The sequence below is a fragment of the Notamacropus eugenii genome, chromosome 7, assembly GCF_028372415.1.
Source record: "Notamacropus eugenii isolate mMacEug1 chromosome 7, mMacEug1.pri_v2, whole genome shotgun sequence".
Taxonomy (NCBI): domain Eukaryota; kingdom Metazoa; phylum Chordata; class Mammalia; order Diprotodontia; family Macropodidae; genus Notamacropus; species Notamacropus eugenii.
Window position 1 is genome coordinate 49,447,788 of NC_092878.1, and position 16,330 is coordinate 49,464,117.

Sequence of the window (16,330 nt, forward strand, 5' to 3'; positions counted from 1 at the left end):
TGTAGCCCTTTGGGCATAGTTCCAAATTGCTCTCCAGAATGGTTGGATCAGCTCATAGCTCCACCAACAATGAATTAGTGTTCCAACTCTCCCACATCTTCTCCAACATTTATCATCTTCCTGTTTTGTCATGTTAGCCAATCTGATAGATGTGATGTGGTACCTCAGAGTTGTTTTGATTTGCATCTCTCTAATCAGTGCTTTAGAGCATTTTTTCATATGACTATAGAAAACTTTAATTTCATCCCCTGAAAACTCCCTGTTCATATCCTTGGACCATTTATCAACTGGGAAATGACTTGTATTCTTGTAAATTTGACTCAGTTCCCTATATATTTTAGAAATGAGGCCTTTATCACAGACACTAGTTGTAAACATTCTTTCCCAGTTTTCTGCTTCCCTCCTAATCTTGTTTGCATTGAGTTTGTTTGTGTAAAAACTTTTCAGTTCAATGTAATCAAAATTATCTGTTTTGTACTTCATAATGTTCTCTATCTCGTTTGGTCATAAATTTCTCCATTCTCCCTAAGTCTGACAAATACACTATCCCTTGCTCCCCATTTGTTTATAGTATCAGCCTTTATGCATAGATCATGTACTCATTTGAAAGGGCTTTTTAAAAAATTGAAAATGATTCTTGCTATTTTGATAGGCCTATGTTTTGTTCTTCTAAACTATTACGAAATGGAAAAAAGAACAACGTTCATTACATTGGGCCAAAGTATATGTCGAGAGAAACTGCTCATCAGTCCTTCAACATGTTGATCACACTTGAGTCAATGTATTTGTTTGGCAAAGCTCTTTGCAGTCAATACTGCTTGAACTCAAGTGAGCTCCTAATCCAATGGATGGTGCAAAATAAATAATATGCTAAGTTTTTGAGCTTAATTAATTGGATGTACTAGTATCTCAACTACATCAGAATGAAATCGTTCCTTTTTCTTCCCAATATTTTTAAACTCAGTCTGCTCATCCCATCCCAGAATAGATACTTCTGTTCTAGATAGAAACAACAGAGGCCAATTCAACTCACTGTGAACATGCCTCCTTTTAATCTCTGTATATCATTATACTGTTGGCTAGCAATCATTGTAATCCAGTTCAGCTCAATAACACATACCTTCTAAACACCTAATATGTTCAAGGCTCTGTGTTAAGTGCTGGGAATACCAACGCAGAAGACAAAAGGATCCTTGCCCTTGAGAAGTTTATATTCTAGGTATATCTTGCATCTCCAGAACATGGGAATGCCAACTGTGTTGCCTAAATTAGCTCTAAGAAGGAGATGTTGGTGTCATTAAATCAGAACTGGCAAAAACTTCATTTTCATATGGTTCTCATTCATCTGAGTGCAGGCAATCAGAATTCTTAGGACATAGTTTCTAATATGGATAGAGTATAATATGACTTTGGTCTCTTGGGAATAAATGATCTTGACCCTAAAGATTGGTAACCATTGTAGTGGTCATGGTCTTTGCTTAAATAGAGTGTCGTCTAAAAGTACTTCCAATTCTTTTGCTGATCACAACATGGTGTGGTAAATAGTGTGTTGGATTTAGAGTTCAGAGGGCCTGGTTCACATCTCACCTCTGATACTTTCATGACCTGGGAAACTCACTTAACCCTTACATGGTTCAGGCCTAAGATTTATCTACTTAAGTAGATGATAAAGAGTAATGCTCACAGGTGAATTGTGATCTATGGGGTTGGTAGAAAGCATTCTCACACTTGAAATTCCCCTCACTTATAAAATCAAATAAGAAAAAGTAAATAAAAAATAAACAGAGCAAAAAAAATAGATAATTAAAAATTCAAAAATATAAATAGATATGTCAATAACACAAAAATATAAAAATAAAATAAATAAATATTAATAAAAACAAATGAAAAACAAAATCTTTCCTACATTTCTATGAGAATTAAGAACTGTTAACACAGGTTCATAAAAGTACCTTATATTGGTTTTAGGTCTCTGCAGTTCCCAAAGTGCTTTTATGTGCCTTTACTATGTATCATTTGATAGTTCTCCTTTATAATCTAGTGAGGTGGGAAAGGAAGATATTTTTACTTCCACATTTGACAGATGAAGAAATAGAGCCTTGAAAAGGCAAAAAAAAACCTTGCCAAGACCCCATGGCTCCTAAGTGATGGAGCTGGGACTGGAACCCAAATTTTCTATCGCTTTTTGCTATACCTAGCTGCCTCAGTTAAGGTTATTTCATACATGATTTATATAATTTCAATCTATTTCCAACTTTTTTCAAGTTGAAAAACAGATAACAGAGAATTTAGAAGACTCAGAGGAGATTAAGTGGAGGCATTGATAGCTATTGATACTTGCTCTATCCCTTTTTTTTTTTGTATCTGCATAGAGATGATCATTGAAATCATGGGAGCGTATGGTGTGATCACCAAGTGAGATAATATAGAGGAAGAAAAGAGGGTCCACACTCATGTTTGATAGGTATGATATGGAGAAATATCCAGCAGAGTAGACTAAGAATGAGGAGAACCTAGAGAGAACAGTATCTTGAAAATCTAGAGAGAAAAGACTACCGAGGAGGAGAGAATGAGTGATTCTGTGCATTCTTCAGTGCTTGGTAGATAGATCTCTGCTAACTCCCCCTTCTTTCATCGTCCATCAAGGTTTTTGAAACTCTTAGATTGGGTTCCTGTTTTGGTTGTTTTTAATGATTTTATTTAAAAGAGAAATCTGTGGGTCAATTTTCAATGTCTCATTTTGAACAAGCCAGAAATCCACATATAACAAGCCAGCCCCTCCATTACCATAACTATTGGTATTGTTAATAGTTTGATAATGGACTAGTCCAATGACTAACCAAGTGAGTTGTATATTTTTCAGTTTTTTCAGTTGTTGATATATTCTTGCAGAGAACTTGTTCTGCAGATGAGTTTAACGTGCCAGGACTCTATCCTCTCCTCCATAGCTTTCTTAAGTCTTAAAACAAATTGGAATAAATGAATCAAGGAAATCCTGAAATTAATCTACTGGGAATAGCACATGGAATCTCAGGCATTTAGATGCATTTAGAGTTTTTTGGCTTGAAAGAAAGCAAGAAAATAAATTTAGAGTTGATTACTTAAGTCATACTTCCACTAAATAGGCATTTCAATCGATATTTAACACTTTCTAAAAATCAGTAAAATGCTATTAAAATAAATAGTGAACAGTCTACAGGATTTCTATCATTTACACAAAAAGGAATGAATTATATATAGCTTGGCAAAAATCCACTTAGCAAAAGTAATCAGGGATGCCAGGTTAACAAGAGAGTGATTACAAAATGTACCTCCTTAGAGGGTATGGGAAATTAATGTACACATATTGAGGGATGACTATGGTACAAAACATTGGAACAGATAAGAAAGAAGTGTGACACATAGTCCTTGCCCTTATGGAGCTTCTAGTCAAGGTAGGAGGAATGCCAAATAGACCTCAAAAGGAAAACTATCCCACTAGTCTACATTTTCTAAGTTCTTGATGAGTTGGGTATCTTTGTATCTCTGGTATTTAGCACAATACCTTGTACCTAGTAGGTGCTTCATAAATGCTTTTGAATGTTTGAATGAGTTTGAATAAATGCCAAGTGAATGATACAGACAAGTGCTACATTAACTCAGAGAAGAATGATATCTTTGTGTGCTGGCTTAAAACAACATTCCAGAAAATTGTTTTTTATATCTTTTCATTTTAAAGACTAGATTTCTTTTTCTCAACACAGAAGATGGGAGAGGAAATAAATTCATACCATTTTAAGCTTTTTTTCAAAAATGAAACTTTATATCACACACTGAATACTTTAATATAAACAATAATCTCCAAGCTTTAAATGAGACACTTTCAAGTCCTATTTTAAAAAAAAAAGCTTTTTTTCCAGATGAAATCTCACTTTGCTGAAGACCCATTTATCATGAAATCATACAGGTAAAGAGAACTATAAGTGTGACCTTTGAACTCAGGATGTTAGGATAGTATTAGAACAAATGTATCCTTTTGGACATCCATTGTCCAGCTTCCTCATGTCACATATTTTCTAGTCATGCTAAAATCTAAAGACTTATTCTGGAGAGAATATGCTTTGTTAACTCATACGTGTTGGTATCCAACTAACGGTTCAACTAACGATCGAAGAAGGGGAAAGATTGGCATTCCTTTTAGTAGAATTCTAAATATCTTTATAAATGCCAAATTACAGCATCTTGGGTGTAAGTCAGGGAGGCAACTGCTGGTGGCATTTTTATCCCAAGTAAGTCTCTGACCAGATTTAAAGCTTTCTTAAGGCCAATCAAATACTACCGATACACATCGGTTATTTCCATCTCAGGGATATACGTGCTCAGAACACCTTTCCTTCATAGCATGTAAAAATTTAAAGTAAAAATTTTGGTTAAGTCAGGTCCTGATTTTGTTGTAGTAGGTTTGTTTGCCTAAAGAAGAAAAGGGTAATATTTGTTCTTGGGCATCCCTCAGTTTACCCCAGGTGGATAGTTTTAAGTATAGGATCTTTTGCCCTAGGGTTATTTTGGCATGGTATTCAGACAGGAATGTATCTAGCGTCACTGAATTGATTCACTATCAACAGTCTTTTTCTGGACACTATTCTTTGGCCAGGGGTCTGGAGCCCTTTTATATCTGTCAGAACTTTAGAATTGGTTTCTGTATCTTGACTGATATTTATAATAAATTTGTTCAGATGTCATGCTATTTATACTAAACTTGCTCATACCATACTGAATTAATTTCTTACCACACTGCCTTGAATCTAGCCTGCCCCAAGAGCAGTGCTGAAGTTCCTTTCAGCATCTTAAAGACGCAACGTAGCTTAGTGAAGTTGGTAACCACAGAGTCAAAAGACCTGGGTTCACAGTCTGGCTTTGAGGCATATTGGTTGGGTAACCTTGGGCTAATTACTTAAATTCTCAGTGCCCCCGGCAACTATCTAAGACTGAGTTGTCGATGAATTCAGCAACTTATCCTTATCTGAGAGGGAGTCCTAATGCCTGTTGTTCTTCATGCAGGTGAAGTGACAGGTCCAGCACCAAAAAACTTTTTTTAAATGCAATTCATATTTTTTAAAGTGTAAGACATGTATGCCCGTGAAATACATGTATATCAACATGAGTTGTCTAAATGTAGCTCATGTGAGTTATTGATAACTAGGACCTGGGGACTGGAGGAAAAGAAGGAAACTAGCAAGATAGTAAAGGTTAGGCACAGGCAAGGCCCTGGGCACAATCATGTTCGACATTCTCTCTTCTGGTCTCCAAGGAAAAACTAGACTAAAATTATACCTGTCTGTCTCCAAAATGTGGTCTAAGGGTGCCATAGATTCCAAACAAAACCAACTTTCCTGATCTATTTTAAGAGGGAGGGCTTTCCCTGACCTTACACTCATCCGTTTGATTCCTTGTCATTAAATTCTGGTTATACAGAAAGCTATTGCAAATAATCAAGTTGACCCATTTTTTCCATGCAAATAGTAAACAGAAATAAAGCAGTTATACAGATTAGAACATAGCAGGTAATGTGCAGAGTAAATGAATTCATTAGATGAGAGTAAGAGGATATTATAACTAAGAGATATTTCCTAAGGAGGCAAGCTCTCTCTCTCTCTCTCTCTCTCTCTCTCTCTCTCTCTCTCTCTCTCTCTCTCTCTCTCTCTCTCCTTTCCTCTCTCTCTCTCTGTCTCTGTCTCTCCTTCCCTCTCCCTCTCTCTCCCTCCCCTTTACCTCCATCTACACAACTTGGTAGTAGGTAGGGGCCAAAATGAACACAGGCTAAACTTCTTCAGGTTGCAGATAATTTAGACTAAAGACAGACTGATGATGCTTAGTTGCCGTGGGTCACATGACAAACAGAAGAGTATGTAGTGAGAACTCTGCATTTGTTTCAGGCTGCCTGAAATCCTTTGGTGGGTTGCAAGTGGCCTGGGGACCATATGTTGTGCAGGCCTGATCTACAGACAGTCCCCAAAAGAGTTTGGCAACATGAGGATCCTCTCCAAAGCTCTCATACCAATTCCACCTTTCATCAGCATTCTCTCCAATAGTCTGGTATCATGACTACTCAAGCACTCAAAATATCCCAGGATTAGTTGAAAACCTGACGCCTAAGTTTTGCAGCAAAGAAAGCTTATTCATACCAGAGATATTTATATTTTCCCCTTTTTATCTTGTCTTAAGCATTCCAGTGGTGTCAGCTATTAAGGAAAATGTTTTCTGGATATATCTTTTTCTAGAATTTTTCCTCTTGTGTTTCAGATGGCCCATTTCTGACTTTGGACTGACCCACTTTTCTCACAGAATGGCATGTCTGTCACCCTGATTTTTGCTTTTCGAAATTGTAGCCAGACCATCTTGAGAGAATTTAGACAGTTATTTTTTAAAAAGGACTGTGTACAGTATTGATTATTCTCTAACAATCTGATCTCATCTTCCTCCTTCTTTTCTCTGTCTCTTTCTGTGTATCCACTAGAGGAAGCATGCTATGGTAGCCTTGGTGTCCGCATGAACTGACTTCAAATTCTACCTCAGAGACTTACAAATTGAGTAATCCTGGGCAAGTCACTGAACTTTCCTGTGCCTCATTTTCCTCATCTGCTAAATGAGAAGGTTGAATTTCATGGTCTCTTAAGTCCCTTAAAACTCAAAATCTATGATTCTCTGATCCTATGACAAGTCTTATGGAAACAAATAGTTCCTGAAGGGAATAGTTGGAGAAAATGTTTGAAAGATAGGTTGAGATTGCATAACAGCAACTCAATAAAAATGGGGGATAAAGACTGGACCTGTGGTTTTATTGCTTTAGTGAGAGTCCAAGTGAGAAAATTCCCTCTACCAATGAAGGTCAGCACCTTCTCTGCCACTTATAGTTTTAAAGAGTTGCCAAAATCAGAGGGTAGAACAGACTGGAAACACTCCCAAGGTTAACTAGAACCAGATTAAAAACATGTTTAGCAAAATAAATAAAAATATGATAAAAATAGATGATAATTAATTTGTGTTTTACTAAGTCCATATGCTGCCCCAGGGATCCATTTCTATTTGAGTTTGATACTATCTACCTAAAGCACTGAGAAGTTAAGCGATCAGCCCAACATCACACGGAAAACATGTGTCAGAAGTGGAATTTAGACCTAGATCTTCTCAGCTTCAAGCCTGGCTCTCAATTCACTTATCAATGATGCCTCTCAATAGGAATATTAATCTCAAATGAATAATATTTGTAAAGTGCTTAACACAGTGTCTGGCAGATAATATAAACTTTACAAATATTAGCCATCATTATTATTGGTGTTGTTATCACTCATAAACAACTGGTGCTTATAAAATCCTTAAAAGTTTTGTAGGAATGGGAAGACCTACTGAATGGGTTGCTCTCCACTTGTTTATAAATGTTTATGGAATGAAGTAATGAGTGATTTTGAATTTCATCCTGTACACAAAGGCAAACAGTTAGTAAGACTAAGAGATGAAGCTGTGGGGCATAGAGGATCCAAACAAAATTTGGGTTTAAATTTTGTCTCTGACACAGACTATTTTTGTAATCATGAGCAAATCTCAATCTCTCAGTGAACTCAAGCAGCTCTCTAAGATTTCAAGTTAGGGACAACTGACATGATGAATCTGCCTCAGTGGAGTGAATTTCCACACCAATAAAATCACAAATTCTGACTTACATACACAAAGAGGGGCACAGGAGATGGATTGGAGGAAAGGAGAACAATTAGAAAGCTGTTGTGTTAGTCTGAGGTCGAAGCAAAAAGGATTGAAGTAATCTGCTGGCAATGGGAGTAAGAACAAAGAGACAGATGCAGGAGACAACATAAAGGAAGACCAGACAAGGTTGTGATTGATTAGATGGGGAGGTCCAAGGAGGGGGAAGAATCAGAAAAAAGCTTGAAGTTTGGAGCCTGGAGACTGTAGAAAATAATTTAGGCCACTGGGTGGCATCACTCTCTCCTGCTTCTCCTAATACCTGACTCCTTTACTAGATCTTCATCCAGTTCATGCCTGCTAATTGTGGGTATCCTGCAAAGCTCTGTCCTAGGACCTCTTCTTGTGTCCTTCTGTGTTATTTTATTTCACTTGGTGATATCATCAGCTCCCATGGATTTATGATTCTCAAATCTACTTTTCCAAACCTAACAACTTTGCTGACTTCTAGCTTTGCATTTTCAGCGTCTTGAAATGGATGTCCTGTCAAAAATCTTATACTCAAATGTCCCACCACCCCCACCCCACCCCCACCCCCTAAATTCCCCCTTCTTAACTTTACTATTATTGTCAAGGGTGCCACCATTTTCCCTGTCCACTAGGCACACAACCTGTGGGTCATTTTTTATTTTTTACTCTTTCACCTCCTCCCCTATATCCAATCTGGTGCCTAGAGTCATTGATTTTACCTTTGTAAATTTTTTTTTTTTTTGCATAATCCCTTCTCCTACAACACTACCACACTCTCCTCATCACCTCATCCCTGGACTATTGCAATAGCCTTCTAGTTGGTCTATCTGCCACAAGAGTTTCCTCATTCCTATCCATCCTCCAGTCAGCTGTCAACGTCTTCCTATGGCGTAAGTTTGATCATCTCACCTCTCTACTCAGTAAACTCTGACGACAGGATCAAATACAAAATCCTCTGTCTGGCATTTAAGGCTGTCCTACCCTTCTCCTTCCCTTCCCACACCTCCCACACTTTTTCAGTCTTCTTCCATACCACCTCCTGCTCAATGATCTAGTGACAGTGACATCACCCAAGCAACTCCATCTCCCGACCCCAGACACCTTCCTTGTTTGTCCTCCATGCCTGAAATCATCTCTGCCTCTGGCTTCCTTCAAATTCCAGCAAAATCCTACCTTTCCCAGGAAGAATTTTCCCATTCCTCTTAATTCCAGAGTCTTCCCTCTGCTGATTACTTCCAGTTTATTCTGTATATAGCTAATTGATACCTAGTTATTTGCATATTGTTTTCCCCATTAAATTGCGAACTCCTTCCAACAAGGACTATTATACCTAGAGTATAATATACATACCTAGACATACCTGACATACCTAGAGTTTAGCACAGGACCTGACATATACTAGGTTTAATAAATGTTTTTGGACTAACGGACAGTGAGTAGGGTGTTGAACTTGGAATCAAGAAGACCAGAGTTTAAATTTCAACTCATGTAGTTGCTAGCTGTATTATCCTGATCAAGTCACTGAACCACTCTTTGCCTCAGTTTTCCCATCTGTAAAATCTGTAAAACACTGTGTTATTGTGAGGGTAAAAATAAAACACTGTGTTATTGTGAGGGTAAAAATATTAAAATACTACATGCATTCTAGCTACTAGTATCATTATTGTTAATTATAGACTTGCCAGGAGGACAAATGAGAGGAATTAAGACATTTAAAAAATGAATAGGGGAAAGATAAAGGTCATCATGTGTAGGAAGACTGACCAAGATCACAGAGGAAAGATTCTAAATCAATAGAGATGTGACTTTTACATGAAATTAGAAAGATCTCTTTTGATGTAAGAATCTTTCTTATAGGATGAAAAAAAAATCTGAATTTAAATTTCCAGTTAGTTTGTTGGAATGGTATTTCTTATTCATGCCAAGAAAATTGTTCAAGGTTAGTCAATAAGAACCTTAATTACCCTAAAGCAAATACTTTCCTCCTTTATATAGAGAGAAGTTTTGAGTCCTTGGGGCAAAGACATTACAGAGGCTTCTAGCAAACCAAAACCTGATAGAAGTGGTAATTTACCACCATCTGGAGGCTGGATCTGCTTACTACATGTAGGTTAGAGAGAATTAAAATCCTTTATATTTCACACAGAAAGGATTCTGTTCTCTTTTCATTTCAGTTAATACCATTTGCAACAAGCAAGGTGATAACAAAAGATTATTTTGTTTATTGATATGGAAAAACTGTGATACACCATCATTTTTGTTTGATAAAGATTATAATAGGGTCTATAGCATCTTTGTCTTCACAGTACTGTGAAAATAAATTGCACTTAAGAACAAAGTCTTCTATGATGAATGAAACCTAAAAGAAATTAACTTGTTTAGTATAATTAATGTAATACTAAGTATATTAGTGAATTCTGCATCGCCTTTAGACAATAGAATTCCAGGATTTTTTTTTCAGATAGAAAAATGATGTAACCTGTGAGTCAAAGAGTTCTGAGTGTATTTCAACTCTAATTAGAATGAGCAAGTCACTTAACCTTTCTGATACTCTGAATCCACATATTTTGACATTTTAATGAAATCACCAGTTTAAATATCTATTCTGTCTTCATAGACTATCCACTTTTATCATTGTTTGGATTTGACAATGCAGAACCCATGATTTCATCGCATTTGACTCATGAAAAACATTTCTGCGATTTAGTAGAAAAGGCCTAGGAAACTGTATGAGGTGCTGAGAGGTAGTTGTGACTTTCCAGGGCTGCAAGATGACATTTGGCAAGGGAGACATCTTTCCCTTTTCTGCTCTCTGAACAAAAGGTTCTAGATGAAAAATAAATTCTACAAAGCTGAGTCCTTGCTCACAGCTAACTTCCCCAAATCTGGTTCTTTTCTCAGAGGTATATTAATCCTTACTGAAAAGCTACCAGATATGAGAAGCAGTATTGGAACATGGGTCTTCCCAACTCCTGTGTCTATGTTTTGTTCAGTAAGCCATGGATGACCCTTATTTATTATTTTTTTTAATTTGGTTTTGATCAATGATTTCATTGTTACAGGGAAAGACTGATGAGGAAATATCCCCTACAACTGTACTGAAATTTACAATCCTAGATGGTTACTTGGGGCCTTAAGCAGTTAAGTGACTTGTGATTGAGTGACTTGACTAGGGTCTCATAGTCCGTATGTCAGAGGCAGGATGCTAAAGTCAGTGTGTCTCTTACTATCTATCTATCTCGTCCCTTAAACCCTCCATAGCAGATTCTCCCAAAATACTGTGACTGGAAGGAAGAGGGAAAGGAAGAGGAAAAGCAGCAAAGAAAGGGAAAGCACAAAAAAGAAAGAATAAGAAGGAAGGAGAAAGACTGAGAGGCAGAGAGAAGAGATTCAGGGACAGAGAGAAAAAGAGAGCTCCAAAGAGAGGGACAGAGAGAGGGAGGAGAGGGAGAGGGGGTGGGAAGGGAGGGATTGAGAATATTTGTTAAAGGCTTACAATGTGTCTGCATTATCCTAAGTGCTAAGAATACAAATATAAAAAGGAAGACGGTAGTGTTCCTAAAGAAGTTTACATTCTAACAGGAGAGGACAACACATATGGGGGAGTGATGTTCAAACAAGAGTATTTTGGTCTGGAACATCAGAGGGATGGAGTCACAGGGCGTTGATTGATGTATCATTCACAGAAATGAAGGTGTTGATTCGATTAGTATTTTCAGAACTGGGATAAGGTATAAGGAAGCATGGCTCGGAAGACTGCCAGATGTATGGGATGAAGAAAACCAGAGGTGTGGGTCTAGGCAGATAAGGAGAACTCTTACCCCTCCTGATCCCCGGGTCCTCGGGCAGGTGCTGGAATGCCCAATCAAAGGCAGAAGAAGTGAAAATGTTTGCCATGAAGATGACAAGAGAGCCTTTTCAGTTCTCGTTCAATATCTCAGGCACGTAATTAATGTGCCAGTTGAGAACCTTTGGACTGTCTGTCTTTTATGCTTGCTACATGACTTACCTACCCATTTCCTTTCTCAGTGATATGTTGTTCCACGTCTTATACTATTTTCTCCTCTCTGTCTCTGTCTCTCTTTCTCTGTCTCTCAGCATTAGTATATATTGATATAATAGTACATTTATGTGTGTACATATTTATGGCTGTGTATTTGCATATATGTCAATGTGTGTCATATATGTATATACCTATGCATATACCTACATAGACCTACATGCTTGCATGTACGTATATCTATATTTATATATACATATACATACGTATGCAGACATATATGAATACATGCATATACATACATGCATATGTATATATATACATACATATATATATACACACACAAATACATACGTATGAGGTAGATCAGATGATAGCTAAAGCTTCCTTCACCTTAAGGTACCTTTTCTTTGTGAATGTCTCCTAAGCACTATTTATTAGCTGTGTTACCCTTGGTAAATTCTATCTGATGGACCTGATTGGTCAGAGCATGAAAGGAGAAAATATATAAGTCATAAGAGTTCTCCTTTGCTGCCCTGTATTCCTACTGCAGTATTCTGAGTGGAACTGGAAATCACTGGGCAAAACTTGACACCTGTAGTGATGGGCTGTGTCTCAATATCTCCAGATAAGTGAGTAAATGGGACTCTCTCTCTCTCTCTCTCTCTCCCGTTTGTCTCTCTCTGTCCCCCTCCCTCCCTTCCTCTTTCCCATTCACTTTCAATCTCTCTGTGTATATGTGTGTGTGTGCGTAAAACTGAGGATGCTTTTACCATATATACATGTGTAGTTAAATTAAATGACTGAAATATTTGCTTCCTCATATGTCTAAACTTAAGACATTTCAATAAAAGTTGGAATAAAACTGTAAGAAAGTCACGATGGCTAGGTTAATCCTAGCAATTACTAATTACTCTTTGAAAGATTCTAGGGAGATAAAGAGGATAGAGTCTGTAAACTAAAGGCCAGTAAGCTTGAACTGTATTTCTGGAAGAGTCTTAGAACATCTTATTAAAGGATGGTTTTTGATACTTTAGATGGATCAGGGCCATGCTATAGATCAGTAGTGTCAAATTCACATAGAAACTGATCTCCTCTGTGACATATTGACTTAGAAAACAACAAATTAACATTCCATATGTTGTATTGTATCTTTATTTATTTTGTTAAACATTACCTGATTACATTTTAGTCTTCTTTGGTCTGTGGTGTGTACCTGGAAGGCCTTGAATTTGACACCTTTGTAATAGACGCAGCATACCTAGATTCCATCAGACCAGGTCTTATCTAGAGTATTGAATCAAATCCTGGCTGCCACACTTTAGGAAGGACATAGACAAGCTGGCATATAGAAAAGAAATAACAGGGTATTGAGAAGACTGGGAACTATTTCATATGAGGATGTGTTGAAGAGATGGGAATGTATAGCCTTGAGAAGGGAAGACAGGGGGTATGGGGCTTGGGAAAAAGGTCATGATAGCTGCCTCTAAGTCCTTGATTGGCGATCATATGGATGACTTGTCCCACTTGGATTCATAGGACAGAACTAGAAGTAGTAGGTAGAAATGACAGAGAGAGAGGAAGAGGGAGAGAAGGGAGAGGGGGAGGAAGGGAGAGAAAGAGAGAGAGAGAGAGAGAGAGAGAGAGAGAGAGAGAGAGAGAGAGAGAGAGAGAGAGAGAGAGAGAGAGATTGATTTTGTTATGATATAAGGAAATCCATCCTCAGAATTAGAGTGGTCCCAAATTGGAATAGGTGGCCTTGCAAGATTATTTCCACCCCCACCCCTTAGGGGAGGGTCTTCAGAGGATACTGAATGAACACTTTTGCAGGTATTGTAGTAAGAATTCATGTCTGGGTATAGGCTGAATTAGATAGCCCCCAAGATTGCTTTCAACTCTGAGATTCTGACTTACTGAGTATTATCATATAGTGCAAAAAGTACTATGTTAGGCCTACTGAGATGAATAAGACCTAATTTCTGCTTTGATGGAGCATATAGTCTAGTTGGGAACATATGGTATATTCACAAATAACTATGATTAAAAAAGTATGGTTAAAAGAAGTGCCAATGAAATGCTATGAAAGTAATGAGGAAGGAAAGATATTCCTTTTGGGAAGAAAGATATTCCTTTTGGGAGATTAAGAAATGGTTCCTAGAGGAGGTATCAGTTCAGATGAAGCATGAAGTCTGGGTAGGATTTATTCTTCCTTTGTCTGTTCATTTGTCCATTTATCTATCTATCTATCTATCTATCTATCTATCTATCTATCTATCTATCTATCTATCTATCTATCTATCAATCTATCTATTTATCTGTCTGTCTGTCTGTCTGTCTGTCTGTCTGCCTGCCTGCCTGCCTATCTGTCTGTCTGCCTGCCTATCTGTCTGTCTGTCTATCCATCCATCCATCCATCTATCATCTATATCCAGCCATTATTCATTCATTTGTTTGTATGTTTTGTATGTGTATATTTTTGGTTTTATTTGTATATTTAAGAATGGGTCTCTCCTTTTTACCCAGACAGAAAGTATAGGGGTTTTTCATAACCAGGATTCCACTACAGATTGTCATTGAGTGTCTGACCTACTCTGTTTCTAACCTTGGCCAGTTCATGCCACTTTAGACAGCTTGATGGCCCTTCAGTCCTGAGGACTAACCAGATTAATGCTGAACTTGGTGCAGACACCTGATTGATATAGCCTCCTGCAGCTAAGACTTCCTGAGCTCAGGATATCTGCAAGCCTTAGCCTTCACAGTCGGTGATATTACAGAGCTGTGCTACCATATTTGACAAGATGTTCAGTTGTCATGTCTGACTCTTTGCAACCCCATTTGAGTAGTGAAGTGGTTTGCTGTTTCCTTCTCCAGCTCATTTTACAGATGAGGAAACTGAGGCAAAGAGGCTTAAGTGACTTGTCTAGAGAAATTTCAGAGGCCAGATTTGAACTCAGGAAGATGAATCTTCCTGACTCCAGGCCCAGGATAGGTAGAAGTAAACATGTAGTAACCCTAAGGGTAGTAGAGGGCATTCTAGCTATAAGCAGATACCTAGAAACATCCCAGGTCTTGTACAGGGAATGATAAAGTCAAGAAGATCTGGGTCAAGCTTTGCCTTTATCACATACTCTCCGTGTGACTGGACAAATCTCCCAGTGTCTAGGCAACTCTCTAAGACTGGAAGTTTCAGACTCCTGTATTGGCAGAGGAAATTTCCTCACTGGGACTTCTCTACACCAGTAAAATCAGAGATCAGGTTTAAAACAAGGAGAAAGGACTGTTCTAAGTTTTTCCAAATGAACATTCAATCTTCCCTAGGCGAACTGGCACCATTATATTTTTGGAGTGTTTTATGTCCTTCCCAGTTTCTTTCATGTTTGCATAAGAATTCTGGGAGTGGTTCATATTATCTGTATTTTATGTGTCAAGAAGCTGTAGCACAGCGAGCCCAAGGACTTGCCTTGTAAGTGATTAAGACCTAAAAAAAATACTCAAGCTTTTGGTTGCTGGTTTATTATTCAACCTCAAGAAGCTTTTTGTGGCCACCTGGAACTAGAGATTTGATTTAAGTCTTGGCCATGCTCCTTATCAGGCTTTACTGAGTGTTTAACCACAAAGGGTTTCATAAGATGCTATCTGGCACTTGTTTATGAAACTGACCAATATCTGTCAGGCTATGGGGCTAGATGTCGCTTTTGGTTTAGGATTAAAAGAGAGGATTTTGCCACACAATTTCTAGAAAAAGAGGAAACGTATAGCAAAATGGAAAGTAAGTAAGAAGGAAGGGAGGTCCATGGACTTTGGGTTAACATACACTAAGCTAAAAGTCATTTTTTTTTTCCCTTGCCTCATGTGTCCACCTCAGAGTTTCACACTGGGGAAATTTCCAGAATAAATTTAGGTATTACTTGGATCTAGATTTTCCCTAAATTGAGGAACAGGGTTTCTAATTCCCATAAAGTTACTGAATATACAGTATGAGTAGTGGGTATGAGGCAGCAGAAAATGCAAGAGATGCAAAAGACCCCTGGGATCCCATGAGAAAATAATGAAACAGAAAGTACACTAGCTCTTCTCTGAAGATAATAAAATTTTTATAGGCTGTTGAACAAACTTTCCATATTTACCTCTAACCTGAAATGTCACAGCAAGTCATGACAGTAGTAGAGAGAAAGGCAGCATGTTCTCCCATGACATGGCTCTAGTTCTCTAGCTTTTGAGGCTACTTAAGTGTTTTTTTGTTTGTCTCCAAGGAGCGCTGTTGAGATCCTCTTCTCGCTCTACATCTGGTGCCTAAACACTTGATTTTGAATCTCTCATAAGTGGGAATACTAAATCAAGTAATCTCTGTAGCTCAGAATACCAGTTTCTGGCATTTTTGGTCTGATTTGATTCCTGGATGCCCAGGAACTTATCTCTTAAGCATATCATGTGCTTCTGGAAATTGTCATTTTCCCTTTTTGGGGTAGATAAAGGAATCTCTCTTCCCTTTCCAGACTGTGAGTCCAAGAAGAAAAAAACGTGTCAAAAGTTGAGGAGGGAACACAATTTTTTTTTTATTGTTTTTTTTTTTGGTGAGGCAGTCAGGGTTAAGTGACTTGCCCAAGGTCACATAACTAGTAA

At 37.8% G+C, this 16,330-nt stretch overlaps 1 protein-coding gene across 4 annotated transcripts in view; it reads left to right on the forward strand.

The window, feature by feature from the left end:
• The window catches only part of AKAP6 (A-kinase anchoring protein 6), a 673,781-nt gene that overhangs the window by 321,629 nt on the left and 335,822 nt on the right, over positions 1-16,330 (forward strand). The window lies entirely within an intron of this gene.